General features: G+C 42.0%; 1 long non-coding RNA gene across 1 annotated transcript; it reads left to right on the plus strand.

Annotated features, from left to right (window-relative positions):
• Positions 1-146: 146 nt before the first annotated feature.
• Positions 147-6,983, plus strand: LOC123586194. Its single transcript, XR_006706668.1, has 2 exons — positions 147-795; positions 5,711-6,983. It is a non-coding gene; the product is annotated as an uncharacterized LOC123586194 (long non-coding RNA).
• The last annotated feature ends 6,877 nt before the right edge of the window (positions 6,984-13,860 follow it).

A 13,860-nucleotide genomic window follows, 5' to 3' on the forward strand; every position in this document is an offset into this window, starting at 1 on the left:
AATGAGAGAGAGAGAGCGAGCACGTGAGCCCAGGAGAGGGGCAGAGGGAGAAGAAGAAGAGAGAGAAATTCCAAGCAGTCTCAGGGCAGAGCCCAACAAGACACGGGGCTTGATCCCACAATCCTGATATATGACCTGAACCAAAATCAAGAGTCAGATGCTCAACTGATGGAAGCCACCCAGCCTGAGTATTTTTTTACTTTTTTAAAGCTTCCAGGGTGATTTTTACGAGTAGCCAATATTCTGTATAATCAACTCGGTTAAATCCAAATGGAATTTTGGGAGCGTTTCTCCTCTGTTCCATGAATATCAAAACATAGTGTTGACTGTTAACATTCCTGTCACCTTTGATGCCCCAGCCATTCTGAATACCTGGTCATTCCGTTCCTGGCTCACCACCAACCGGTAGAAACAACGCTGATGCACCTGTCCTCAGTGTCTGCCTTTTTTGTCTCTCCTTTGGGAAATTTAACTAAACAAATCAACTGAAAACGAGAACAGTGGATGCCTGAGCTCCTTTGAAAAATAAGTAAAGGGCAAATCACATCTCTTAGGTACTTCAAAAAGGCAAAAGAGAAGAAACACCTTTGATGGAAAAGTCACTCTGGCAGTAACTTGTCGAGGGCAGCTTGGAAAACGGCGAGCACAGAGCCACAGCTGGCCAGAATGCAGTAATGAGGCGTTCCAGACGCACCGGAGCACCGGCTGGCCAAGCTCATAGAGGCCGCTTCAAGAAGATTGATGGGGGATCATGAAGCAGCAGCTGGAAGGACACCCCTGGCAAAACCCACTTGGGTGACGTAAACTATACCTTAAAAAATCACTTTCATGGGCCACCTGGGTGGCTCAGTCCGTTGAGCGTCCGACTTCAGCTCGGGTCACTAGGCTCAGCTCATGATCTCGGGGTTCGTGAGTTCCAGCCCCGCGTCAGGCTTTGTGCTAAGAGTGCGGAACCTGCTTTGGATCCTCTGTCTCCCTCTCTCTCTGCCCCTCCCCTGCTTGTGCTCTCTCTCTCAAACATATATAAACATGAAAAAAATAAAAAATCACTTTCTTAACCCACATCGTCCTTTTTGTTTTCAAGTTTTGCCTTTGAAATAATCACTGACTTCTAAGAAATTGGAAAGATAATACAGAGAGGTCCCGTGTACTCTGTCAGTTTCTCCGCATGGCTGCACTTTGTGTCACTGTAGGAAACTGGCACTGGTACATGTGTCATGTATGCCATTTCGGTCACGGTGTGTAGATTCATGTAACCATCACCGCCGTTGAGACACAGAACTAGTCTATCATTTTTCATTCCTCTGGGGTAAATGCCCAGAAGTACGACTGCTAGGTCTTCCTGGCAGGCTGATCTTTTTACCAGTGTGTTCCTCTCTGTTTCTGGAAATTTTCTTTGCTCTAAAGATTTTTTTCTGACTAATGTTTGCATGATTCTCATTCTCTTACTTGCAGCCTATCTATATAGTTATAGCTGAATTGGATTTATTATAGACAGTTTATCACTGTGTCATTATTTTTAACTTTGAAACTCATCAATAGACTTTATTTTTTAGAGATTTTAGGTTTGCAGAAAAATTGAACAGTGAGTAGAGAGTTCCCATATACCCTCCCTCTCCTTCCCTACCCCACCCCCATTTCCCTGTTATTAGCACCTTGCGCCAGTGTGGAACATTTGTTACAGTTGATGAACCTATAATGATACAGTATTATTAACAAAGTCCATCGTTTACATTAGGGTTCACTCTATGTATTGTATATTCTACGCTTTCGGACAAATGCATAATGCCACATACCTGCCATTGCAGTGTTACATAGAACATAGTTTCTCTGCCTTAAAAACCCCCTAGGCTCTGCCTATTCAATCTCCCCCTCTCTCCCAGGCAAATCCTTGGCAACTAACAATTTTTGTACTGTCTCTGTACTGTCTGTGCAATCTTGCCTGTTACAGATTGTCATAGAGTTAGACTCATACAATATGTAGCCTTTACAGATTGGCTTCCTCTACTTAGCAACATGCATTAAAGTTTCCCAGACTTCTTTTTGTTTCTTTTTTGGTTCGTTTCTTTTTAAGACTGAATACTATTGCATTGTACGGATGTGTCATAGTCTATCCATTCACATGTTGAAGGACATTTCCATTGCTTCCAAATTTTGGTAATTATGAATAAAGCTGCTATAAACATTCCTGTGCAGTGTGTGTGTGTATGTGTGTGTGTGTGTGTGTGTGTAAATTTCCAACTCATTTAGTAGACTCCTAGGAAAATTGCATCCATTTTATTTCTCCAGCAATGGAAGTCTCCTAGCCAGCACTATTTAAAAAGAAAAATCAATTGTATTTTTAATCTGTAGCCGATTGACATTTTTCTTTTACTCTGACCATAATTTCTTTTAATCATAATATTAACGCATCAAGTCTGCTCTCTTTAGCCCAAAGGATGAAAAAAGGTGTAGCCCAGAAAGACAATATCTTTTCAGTATTAGCAATCACCTGACATTAATTGAACTACTGTTGTACCCAGAGTGCTAAACTAAGTATCGAAGATACTCTCTGTGCAAAGCCTTCTCACATTCAGAACAAAGAAGCAGAAACTCACTCAATACAGATTCTATAGGACTTATTGTGCTATACCTACATATATATTTTGGTGATAGGAATGAAGAGATTTTTAAAAAGTATTATCTGACTGGCATAGGGAATCATATACACCGCATAATTATGAAAGGAAACTGAGAAAATTAAATGAAATTAACTGAAAAATAGTTCACATGGGATTAGATTTCAAAAAGCAAAATTAGTTTATCAAATGATTAGTTCATATTAAATGAAAAATCGTCACCTTATTTTAAGTTCATTCTGAATTTGATGTGTTTTTGCTTAATGTTTACCCTTTAAACCATGAATTTTTTTCTTCAGCTGTCCCTGGTTTCTGTCTGCCAAACTACAGATAAACACTAGACATTCTTAATACAAAGAGTACGCTCCTAATATGTTAACGTTTATCTCAGGAAAAGGTGACTTTGCTACCACTTACATAATTTAAGTCTGTGCTGTTTTCAGCTACTAATATTTTATACAACTGAGGGTGAAATGCATCTTTCATTTTCTAAAAAAAAGTTTTTTAATGTTTATTTTTGAGAGAGAGAAAGAGACAGAGCACGAGTGGGGAGGGGCACAAAGAGGGAGACATAGAATCTGAAGCAGGCTCCAGGCTCTGAGGTGTCAGCACAGACCCCAACGCAGGGCTCGAACCCATGAACCGTGACATCATGACTTGAACTGAAGTCAGATGCTTAACCGACGGGGCCACCCAGGTGCCCTGCATCTTTCTTTCATTTATTTATTTATTTATTTATTTGCATCTTTCATTTTTTTTAAAATAAACAATGGCAATATAAATATTCTACATTCATCCTGAAAGTAATAGAACTCTAATAGAAAGGGAGGAACAAAATCTGCCTGCTTGTATAACACAATGCAAAAGTCATTCAGAGAAATATGCAGATTTCACCCTTCAGTCTCAACAACCTTAATTCTTCAGTTTATTAATAGGATGTGAATCTACTCCGCCCCTGCTTTGTAACACAGCTCAGTTCTGCCCACACCTTCTTCTTTCCAGTTGCCTGCATGAACCACCCCATCAGGATGGATACCAGTGTGCTCAGGCTGCCTGATGCACAGCGTGCTGTGTCTGGTACCTCTGAGGGCCGGGGAACCTTGGGTTGACCTGGGGGCAGAAAAGGACTGGTACCTCTAACCAAGCCCACCATGGTCTTCCACAGACACTCTGTCTCCTTTCTAGTGTCTGCTTAATCCTGAATGACCAACTTAAAGCAGGGCACCCACTGTCCAGATATTCACATATATATTCCTTAAGTATTTACTGAGTAGCCACTGTGTGCCACACCTTGTTTTTGGTGTTGGTATGACAGCAGTGAACAAAAGAAATTCTCTCTCATGGAGCTTATATTCCTGCTTGGGATATAGATAATGAATAAATATATAAGGAGAAAGACATACACATATATAATGCAATGGCCACGGTAATAAATGCCACTGAGAAAAGTAAAGCTGAATAAGAAAGTAGAGATTGGCAGGGTGACAGGTCATAGATGTGTCAGGGAAGGCCTGTGTCAGAGGTCAGGTGGTGACCACTGAGTGAAGACCTAAGGAAGACCTAAGAGAAAGGTCATATGGATATGTAGAAAAATAGAGTCCCAGGCAAGTGCAAAGGCCCTGAGGTAGGATCATGTTTGTCACATCCAAAAAGATAAGAAGCCAACATGACTGAGAAAGAGTGAGTGAACAGGGGGTAGGTAGATGAAGTCTGAGGGGAAGCCAGGGACCCGATCATGGGTAGCTTTAGAGGCAATGAATAGTATATTGGATTCATTCTAAGTCAAGTAGAAAGTTACTGAAAGGTTTTTGCTGTTTGCTTAGATCTGGCTTCTCTTTTCCAGCAACCACCTTGGATTCTGAAGGAAGGACATTCCTTCATGAGGCTCTTCTATGGGAGGGTGGTTATTTGAGAATGAATAATCGTGGTAGAAGTGACAGAAAGAACTGTGCTTTAGAACACACTTTCAATTTAGAGTCAAAAGATTTTGCTGGGGAATTAAATAAATGGTGTGAGCAAAACAGAAGGGCCAAGGGAGAGGCTGAGTTTGTGCGGCTGAGGGACTAGGTGAATGGTATACCATATTCCGAAATGGGCAACACTGGGGGCAGAACAGATATCTAGAGAGATTTCAGGAAACTCCACTATAGTAGACGCTGGAACTTAACATTTTATTTTTTTGAGACAGGTGTATGGCCTTCAAGAATACCCCAAATTCATAAATACCACCATAAGCCTTAATATTTCCCATAAGATATAGTAATGTGGCCTCTGTTTAGCCTCTTAAAAATCTCTCCGTTGCTTGAGAACAATTATGCCAGAGGCCAGAGCACCCTCTTGAAATGGTGTCACAGGTGTCTCCTATTCCTCTGTGGGACCACCTGATGCCCCCATCTAGAGTGTGATTGTTTCACAGACAAATTTGACATTTCACTCTAGCGTATCCCACACTTTTCATTGTTAGCTAAAAATTGTTTCGGGCATTTCACTTCGGTCATCAGCATTAGCAGTTAGTTTCCTTTTTGGACACCTTTCAAAAAGAAATCAAATTCGTTTCACCTTATGAGTGTTTCTGAATATGGGACAATGACTCAGCATAAGAAAGCCAAGCGAAGGCAGAATTGCTAAATCAGCTATGAGCATCTCTCACCAGCTGAGTAGATCATCAGGAATATCGGCATGCCCATCCCCAAAATATTCAGCTGTATGAATCAGTAAAATTTGAGATTCTTTCAAGTTATGAGCCAGGGAGTCTCACAAATGATTAAAACCATGAATTTTAAATCCAAGAATGCCAATGATCTACTGTCTGAATTTATCACATTCGGTTTCTCCTAATTTGTTCTATATCCTGTATCCTGTGGGTAGAGTTGTGCAGTCCGAGACTCCTCCCCTTCTGCCCTATGATAACGCAGAGCTTCCCCTGCCTACTTTTAAGAATTTGCTAAGAACGTCAATAAAGTTTTAGAAATCCTAAAGAGGACATGTTTGAAACAGAAAAGCCTTGGTGCAAGTCCCATCTCTGCCATTTACCAACTGTGTGACTTCCAGAAAGTTGCTTAGCCTCTCTGAGCATGTTTCTCTCTCTTTAGGTGGGGATAATGACACCTAACTTGTGAGGTGGTGGAAAATGAACCAGAATTAGGTCCCTGTGGTAGTCACGAAGATGCACTACACAGCTCGTCCTTCAAGAGATCCTGCTGCGAGGAACTCAGTTGGCCAACATCTCTGGCTGCCACCTCTGTGGATTCCCTGCACCCTTAGAATATCTAAAATTTTTGTCTCCAAGAACCAATTTTCACCCCAATGGGGGCAACATTGCCCTTGCTGAGGAGACACCCCGGACGGCAACCTGAGTTCTAGTTCTGCACTAACTGATTACTCAACCATTTATAAGCCACTCTCGCTCTTTGGGACTCCGTTTTCTCATCTGTAAAATGGAAAGGTTGAACAACGTGCTGTTGAAACCTCACTCGCAGCCCTGGAGTCCTAGGAGTTCTGCGTGGCACACAGGTGGACACAGCGTAACTGACTTCTCCCGCCCTCCCTGCTCCCCTCCCCACCTACCTTTACAGAGAGGACACGCGGTCGCTGTATCTTATCGTGACTGTTAGCTTGCGTGTCAGGCTCCCTCCAAAACAACATGAACTGCTTGAAGACAAAGTCCACATGCATGTGACACAGTAGCTGGCAGGAAGCAGGCACCTGGTCAATGTTTGTGGAATGGGCTGCACGGTGTACCTACAGGGTGAACTAGATGCAACTGCCCAGGTTAAACCTTTTGACAGCAAATCTATAGGCTAACTCAGGCTAACTATGGAATTAAAGGACACCTGCTCTGTACCTAGCTCTCAGGTCGGTGTCTGACATGTTGGGCGGTCAAGAGATGTTTAAGGAAGGTAAGTTGAAGGTAAGGAAGGTAAGTAAAGAAGGTAAGACAGGGAAAAGGTAGACAAATCATATTGTTGCCAATATTTTACTTCTTCAGAAATTCCTGGTAACTTGTAAAAGGACTTCAATGTAAAGTGGAACCTGATTATATGAAATGGAGAATGTCGCACGTGCACCTCCTAGAAGAACAGAACTTAAGAACCTAGAGACTGATTTCTCAGAAATGTCTGATGTACAGAAGACCAAGACTTATCCCCTGACCAATGAGCAACTGCCAAGAATCTTTTCCCATTCTCAAGCCATGGAACTCACTGCTTGGACTCTGGCTGGACATCCCCCTCTTTGCACAACTTGCCTATAAATACAGCCTGCTCCAAACCCTCAGCAGACTCACCTGTAGCCTGCAACGTCACGCATTTATGGAATTGCAGTTCCTCTGCTGTTCCCAAATAAACTCAATTTCTGGTAATTTGAGCTTGCCTCAGTTTACCTCTTTATTTAGGTTGATAAACTTTTAGCTCTACCAGATTGTTCTTCTATAGACCCAGCAGGTTAGTTAATGAGTTTGGTCAAAACTGGGGATGTAAGCATATTGCCATTGATTTTTTTTTTTTTTGCTCTTTATAGCATAAATCTATGTCATAAAAATTAAGAAGGAGTAGTATAGATAGCACTTTCTAGCTTCCAAAGGACTTTCTTATCAATTATTTCATTGTAGGCTCCAGAAAAATTTCATATTGTGCAAAAGGTAGTCAAACTAATTAAATTCACTGAACCAGTAATAACCACATTTTCATCTCTTGTAGATATCTTAAGTATTGTTTTCACAGACTGGTTGAGAGTATTCAAAGTTGCCATGGATACAAGATAGCTATACAAGCCATTTGCCATTCCTCATCCTCAGCCACTAGCCCTGTGAATAGACTAAGAAGATGAACGAAATCTTTCTCATTATCAGCTACTAAGTCTTCACATCATAGAATGCAAGAGGAAGAAGGAATTTTATCTTCTGGTGCAGTCTTAGACACATGAATCCCTAAAACTGACTAGCAAACTTTATGGCTATGAGCATGTTTCTCATGATATTCCATAGTTTTCCTTAGATTATGAAGACAGATGGGCGCCATGATAACAGCCCCCCATTGACCTATGAGATCATAGATCCTGGAGAGGCCAAATGAATTTCTTGGGGTTCTAGAACACAGCTAGTTAGAGGCTGAATTTGATTTGTGGTACTACTAGTTGAATGCTGTTTGCTCATCACCCAAGTGCATGTAGGAGCCATACATTTTTGACCCCAATCAGGGAAGAGCTATATCCCTCTGTTTCTGAAGTTAGAACATGAAAGGGTCTTACACACACCTGCCTGGTTTGTGCTAAGTTTCCAACATTTAATTAGGATGATTTATTATTATCTTAATTATACAACCTCAGCAGTAAAGTATAGAGAAAATGAGTCATCTCAAATGGTGAAAATTTGGTGGGTGTGCATTAAAATTTGAATAGAACTGGTAATGTTCCATGATTACAGATTAACACATATATTCAGTTTCCTTGGAAATGGTTGGGCAGAGGAGAATTAAGTAATTGGGAGCAAATCTCATTTGTATCCTGCAACAGCTTTAACTCGTGATATTACGACTTATAAGAAAAAATATGTATTTGGTCATTCAGATGAGGAGAATATATTTCACGTCTATATTTGTTCTTCACCCTAACTTCCTGGCTCACAGATCACAAAGCCCTTGGAATTTCCTAAGGATTAGAGTGATAAAGATGTCTTTTGTTCTGTTAGTGGGATGACTTAAGGACAAGGGCTGGTTGCCAGTGGAGTCAATCATGTGTTTAGAGGGTTAGAACTTTCAGTCCCACCCCAGACCTCTGGGGAGGGGAGAGGGATTGGAGGTTGAACCAACTGCCAATGGCCAGTGCTTTGATCAATCATGCCTATGTAAAGAAACCTCTTGAAAAATCCAAAAGAATGGGGTTGACAGCTTCCATGGTGAACATATGGCGATATGGGGAGGGCAGTGTACTCAGAGAGGCTGGAGGCTCTGCACCCCTTCACACGTAACTTGACCTACGCATTTCTTCCATGTGGTGTGTTCCTGAGTTACTATCTAGTAAGTACGAGAAAATGTTTCCCTGAGTTCTGTGAGCTGCTGTAGTAAATTAATTGAACCCAAGTTGGGGTCTGTCAATGCAGAACCTTCACATATATAAAAGACAGTAGAAAAGATGCTGAAAAAGCTCATAATCATGTAAATATCAAGAACGAATTTTTATTTTTATTTTTTTAAGTATTTATTTATTTAAAGAGAGCGCATGAACTGGGAAGGGGCAGGGAGAGAAAGAGGGAGAGAATCCCAGGCAGGCTGCCCACTGTCAGTGCAGAGCCTGAGGCGGGGGTCAGTCTCATGACCATGAGATCATGACCTGAGCCAAGACCAAGAGTCAGACGCTTAACCAACTGAGCCACCCAGGCTCCCTGAGAACAAATTTTTAAAAAGGAACAACGCTGAAATTATAAGTGGGAAGATAGAAAATGTTAGTTTAATTTTGTGAAATAAGATTTCCTTAGTTTTTGTCTGTGGGAATTTGCCCACATTATCTTGAGTAGCACTTTAAAAAATATATGGTGATATTATCAGCAAGAATACAATGTAGGGATAAACATTAACGGATGCCTAACATATGTAAGAATAGGAAACAGGTGTAGTTGTTTTTTAAAAAATAGCATTTTACACTTCTGTTCTCACCTTCCTCCATTCTGATCTTTAAATGCCATATATTGTTTCTCGCCACTGTCGGCTCTCAAGAAAAAGATCACGATGCTGAAAAATAAAGCCTTGACAATATTGCTATGTCTATATGAGAAACACTGCCAAAATCTCAAAAACTGCAAAGGGGGAAACTGGAAAAGAAAAAGCATGTGTTACTCTATTAACAAACGTCCAAATATTTTCTGGTCTGAAATATTCCCGAAAATAGAGTGTGGATCTGGGGAAAGGAAGCCCCAGCTTCAAAATGAGGAGGACACAGTGGCTGCATTCTCCCGAACCAGGGAGCCAACAAATTTCCTCCAAGTGTTGCAGGGAGCACTGCTTCCCATCCTTCCTGAGCCTTCCAGATGCCCCCGAGGGGCGAGTATAGAGAGAGGGAGGTGGAGAAGAGAGAGGCCTCGGGCACCATGCTTCCTAACCAAGGGATAGACGGGGATGTGGCGGTGAGCTGGCTCTCTGTGCTCCTGTGCTCTGCTCCCTGTCTCTCTGGTAGAAAGGAATTGATGTTGGCAAGCCCAGAGATTCGCAGCCTCAGGCTTGGACCGCCGGAAACTTTTGCAGTCCCTTGTATCAGGGCTCTCTGAGGGAAAGGGTTAGAGATAAGGAAGTAAGCAGGGGAGGGTCAGACGCGGTGGGGGGGAAGCCAGCCACGGCGTCAGTCATCCGTCTGATGTCCTGGAAGGTGAAGGCAAGTACACTACTTCCCTGTCTTGGTTATTTTGCTCCAGCTTTTGGCCATTCAGAAAACAGCCAGACAGTGTTCAGAGCAGCCACAGAACCATGGTCTTGAGGACTGGTAATCGTTCAGAAACAGAGACTCTAAAGAAGGTATCACGAAGGGTGATTCCATCAGGCACCGATGCCCAGCCTAATCTGTGCAGGGCCCAGTGGTGAGAGCTCAGAGGGGAAACACAAAGGGTAACACTGACTTCTTTCCCTATCCTAACATCTGGCTATGACCTGCTGATTCTGGAACTGCAAGTAACACGGAGCATTCCTGCTAGACTAACTGAGAAGAGGGGTGCCCGTCTAGAGGGAGGGCTTCTAGGATGGCCATTGTGCTAGTCGTGGGGGAAATGGTGGGCTGAGGAGACGTGGTTTGTGCCTGCCATGCTTCCCCTGCAGTCTTGCGCTATTGATCAGGTCTCGCCACCTGCCCTCCCAATAGGACTTTGTTTTGGCCGGTCTCTCTGGCATGGTGCCTTATTTATTTGCAGAGTTGTTACTCTGGCCGATGAGAGCCAAGAAGCAGGCCAGGGTTTTGCCAGTCATGCTGAATCGGCCATCCTTCCTCCTCACAACTTGCATTTTTACTGGGAGTCCCAAGTGTGGGGATGGGAAGAAGGGGGGCTTTCTGCTGACGGGTGAAGATTTTTCCCCCAAACCAGGGCTTCTCACCTGCTTTCTAAGCCTCAGCCATGGAAAGCATTTTCGCTCTGAGTCCACAGCATAGCCCAGGCTGAAAATAATCTAGACCCGCATTGTTGACAGGCCAGGGAGAAGAGGCCGGGGGAAGGGACCCCAGAGAACCACACTCTGTGTGCTCCCCTTTTCCTTTGTGCCAATATGTGTACCAGAGTGAAATAAGGATACCATCGCAGGCAGTTTGGGAGGGGAAAAGCCATCAGGGAATGCAGAAGGGGAAGGGACCGAGGGATCTCACACATCTTTCCATAATGCTGATGCTTGGACGCAATAGGTACATGATAAAGGAGTGAGGGGCACACTGCAGTGCTTGGTCACGGTCACCCCTCCTCTCTCGTCTCCTGAGGTATGGGCCACAGTGCACGTACAAGCAGGAATTAGACTTGAACGAGCATAATTCAGTGCGTGTTGCTGCTTATAAGATCTGCTCCTTCTGAGAACCTGAATTTGAGTCTAACAGAGTCCAGTTTACATATGTTTAATACTTGAAGTGATCTTTTCAACTTTAGACTTGACTTTCTTTTTTAAGAATTAGATGACAATCTGAACTGATAGTACACAATAACCTATGTGAAATTTACCAAATCCTTAACACACAGGCACACATGCCCAACCAACTATAAATAATATTGAGCACACTTCTGGTGTTAGAGTCAACCTCTTCTAACTTGGAAATTGGAAAAAAAAAAAAAAAAAAAGACCCAGGCATACCTAGCTAATGGGATAAACCTTTTCTCCCATCCTAGTTTTTGTTTGTTTGTTTTACTGAGAGAGAGAGAGAGAGAGAAGAGAATCCCAAGCAGTCTCCATACTTCGCACAGAGCTCAATGCGGGGCTCAATCCTGTGACCCTGGGAACCTGAGCTGAGCCGAAATCAAGAGTTGGACGCTCAACCATCTGAGCCACCCAGGCGCCCTTCTTCCATCCTAGTTTTATGTCATTCATAGATTCTCTTCTGTCTCTCATGCCCGTCTGATTTGGAAGTCACATCTTTATTTTGAGGCTCTTATTCTAATTGTAGAGAGCTTAGGTTTTCTAAACTCAAGTTTTGTTATTGTAATTGTAGAGAGTTTAACTGTTTGTAAACAGTTATCTCTTTATAAGTGGTCAGATTTCATGTTTTAAATAGGTACTGATTACATGCAGTTCTCTACCTCAGGCTACCGTATTTCCTAAGTGATTACTGCACAGATTCATACAACAGTTCCGTGTCTTCCTATGCTGGCTTTTTAATTTCTTACCTTAGCTATTTCTGGCTGCACAGGGCTGCCCTTACCTATTTTTAAGAAAATAACTAAAAATTTAGGTTATGTGCTACTCGAAAATATTTTCTCTTCTATCAAAAAGACATTGATTTTATATATTTTTTTGCATTGCTATCAAATGTAAGCCTTTACCTTAAAAAGGTAAGCAGCTTCCCAGTACTTTATGGCTATTTCATACCTATGCATAGAGCAACTAGAGTGCTCACCAAGGACATTTCAGCTTGAGAGGGATGGTAGGGCTTGGGGCTAAGCCATTAGGGTCGCAAGAGTCCTGTGAAGAACAGCAAGCACAAAGAGTCTGAGGTGAAAACACTTACGTTAACACCTACTCTGTGCTGGACACTGCCCGAGTCCCAAGAATGGACACGTAGAAAAGGGGTCAGCAGTCCTCACCCTGGTCTGTACTCTGCACGGTTTCCTAAATATTGTTCGTGACTTGGTTATTTTTGTAGGAGCCTAAGCACTGTATCATGCTGCTCACGTTTGCTTTCCATTCTTTCAAATTTGGGAAAGAGAATTTGTCTTTAGAAATAACTTCTTGGGGTATGTCTAAGTGGTCAAAACATCTGCGCTTGTGTTTTTATACAACTGCTTTTCTAAATTTTTTTTAACATTTATTTATTTTTGAGAGACAGAGGGAGACAGAGCATGAGCAGAGGAGGGGGGGGAGAGAGAGAGAGAGAGAGAGAGAGAGAGAGAGAGAGAGAGAATATGAAACAGACTCCAGGCTCTGAGCTGTCAGCACAGAGCCTGATACAGGGCTTGAACCCACCAACTGTGAGATCATGACCTGAGCCGAAGTCGGACACTCAACTGACTGAGCCACCCAGATGCCCCTATACAAATGCTTTTCTAAGGATACCAATTTGGTAGCTGCATCCCTCAATTCTTTTGTGTGTGTGTGTGTGTGTGTGTGTGTGTGTGTGTGTGTGTGTGTTATAGCTAGAAAAACTATATGCAATATGGATATAATAAAGAAGCAGGGAAAATAGAATCATAGAATTTGTGAGACAGATGCTTGGAAATGATTTCCGTGAAGTTTTACTAGATTCATATGCTTCAGGCACTGGGAAGAGTAGCTTTAGTAAACATGTAGGGTATTGATGTCTGTCTCTAACTCAGAGGGATCTGCAACAGAGAAATGAGTTCATCAAGCGATGAAGTCAATACTGTAGCAGTTCCATGAAGAGTTACAAAATATTCAGGACAATTCGTTTGTAGCCACAATGTAATGCTAACAATTTTTAAGTGTAATGGGTATTGTACTCCTTAAATACATACTGTAGAATTTCAAATACATTAGCAGTGGTCTTTAGGTTAATAAAATCGTGTTGCAATGATACAAGGAGACTATTTTCCATCTAAGGAAGTTCCATGACAGAGTCTCTTAGGATTTTTTTTTTCTTTTTTTTTTTTTTTTTTGGTACAGGCTCAGCAGTGCTTGTCATGTGCTTATGAAAATGTAGAATAGTTTTGAGTCAGAATGATGCCAGTGTAAAAAGGGTCAAGTCAATACTAATTTGATGTATGCATGATTGCCCACCACTTAACCAATGATTTGAGTTGACTAACTGATTCAATTTTGCATATTGTAATAACACTATTCCTTAGTGTTATTATAGGCAAATACATTAAGATGTACTAAGGCAAATACATCTGCATTGTGTATTTAGATTTGGTAAAATTGGAGGATCCCAGAAACTGGTTTGAGGATACTTTTCTTTTGATTTAGGGAACTGTTTACACCTGAAGAGAATAGTAGCTTTCATGAAGGACAAAGAAATAACTACATTACTCACCCCCCCACACACACCCCTGAGATCCTTGAAACAAATGCAGTTTCAGAAAAATTATCTTGCAAACAATTGAATCCTTGAG

Source organism: Leopardus geoffroyi, chromosome C3 (genome assembly GCF_018350155.1).
Source record: "Leopardus geoffroyi isolate Oge1 chromosome C3, O.geoffroyi_Oge1_pat1.0, whole genome shotgun sequence".
NCBI classification, from domain to species: Eukaryota; Metazoa; Chordata; class Mammalia; order Carnivora; family Felidae; genus Leopardus; species Leopardus geoffroyi.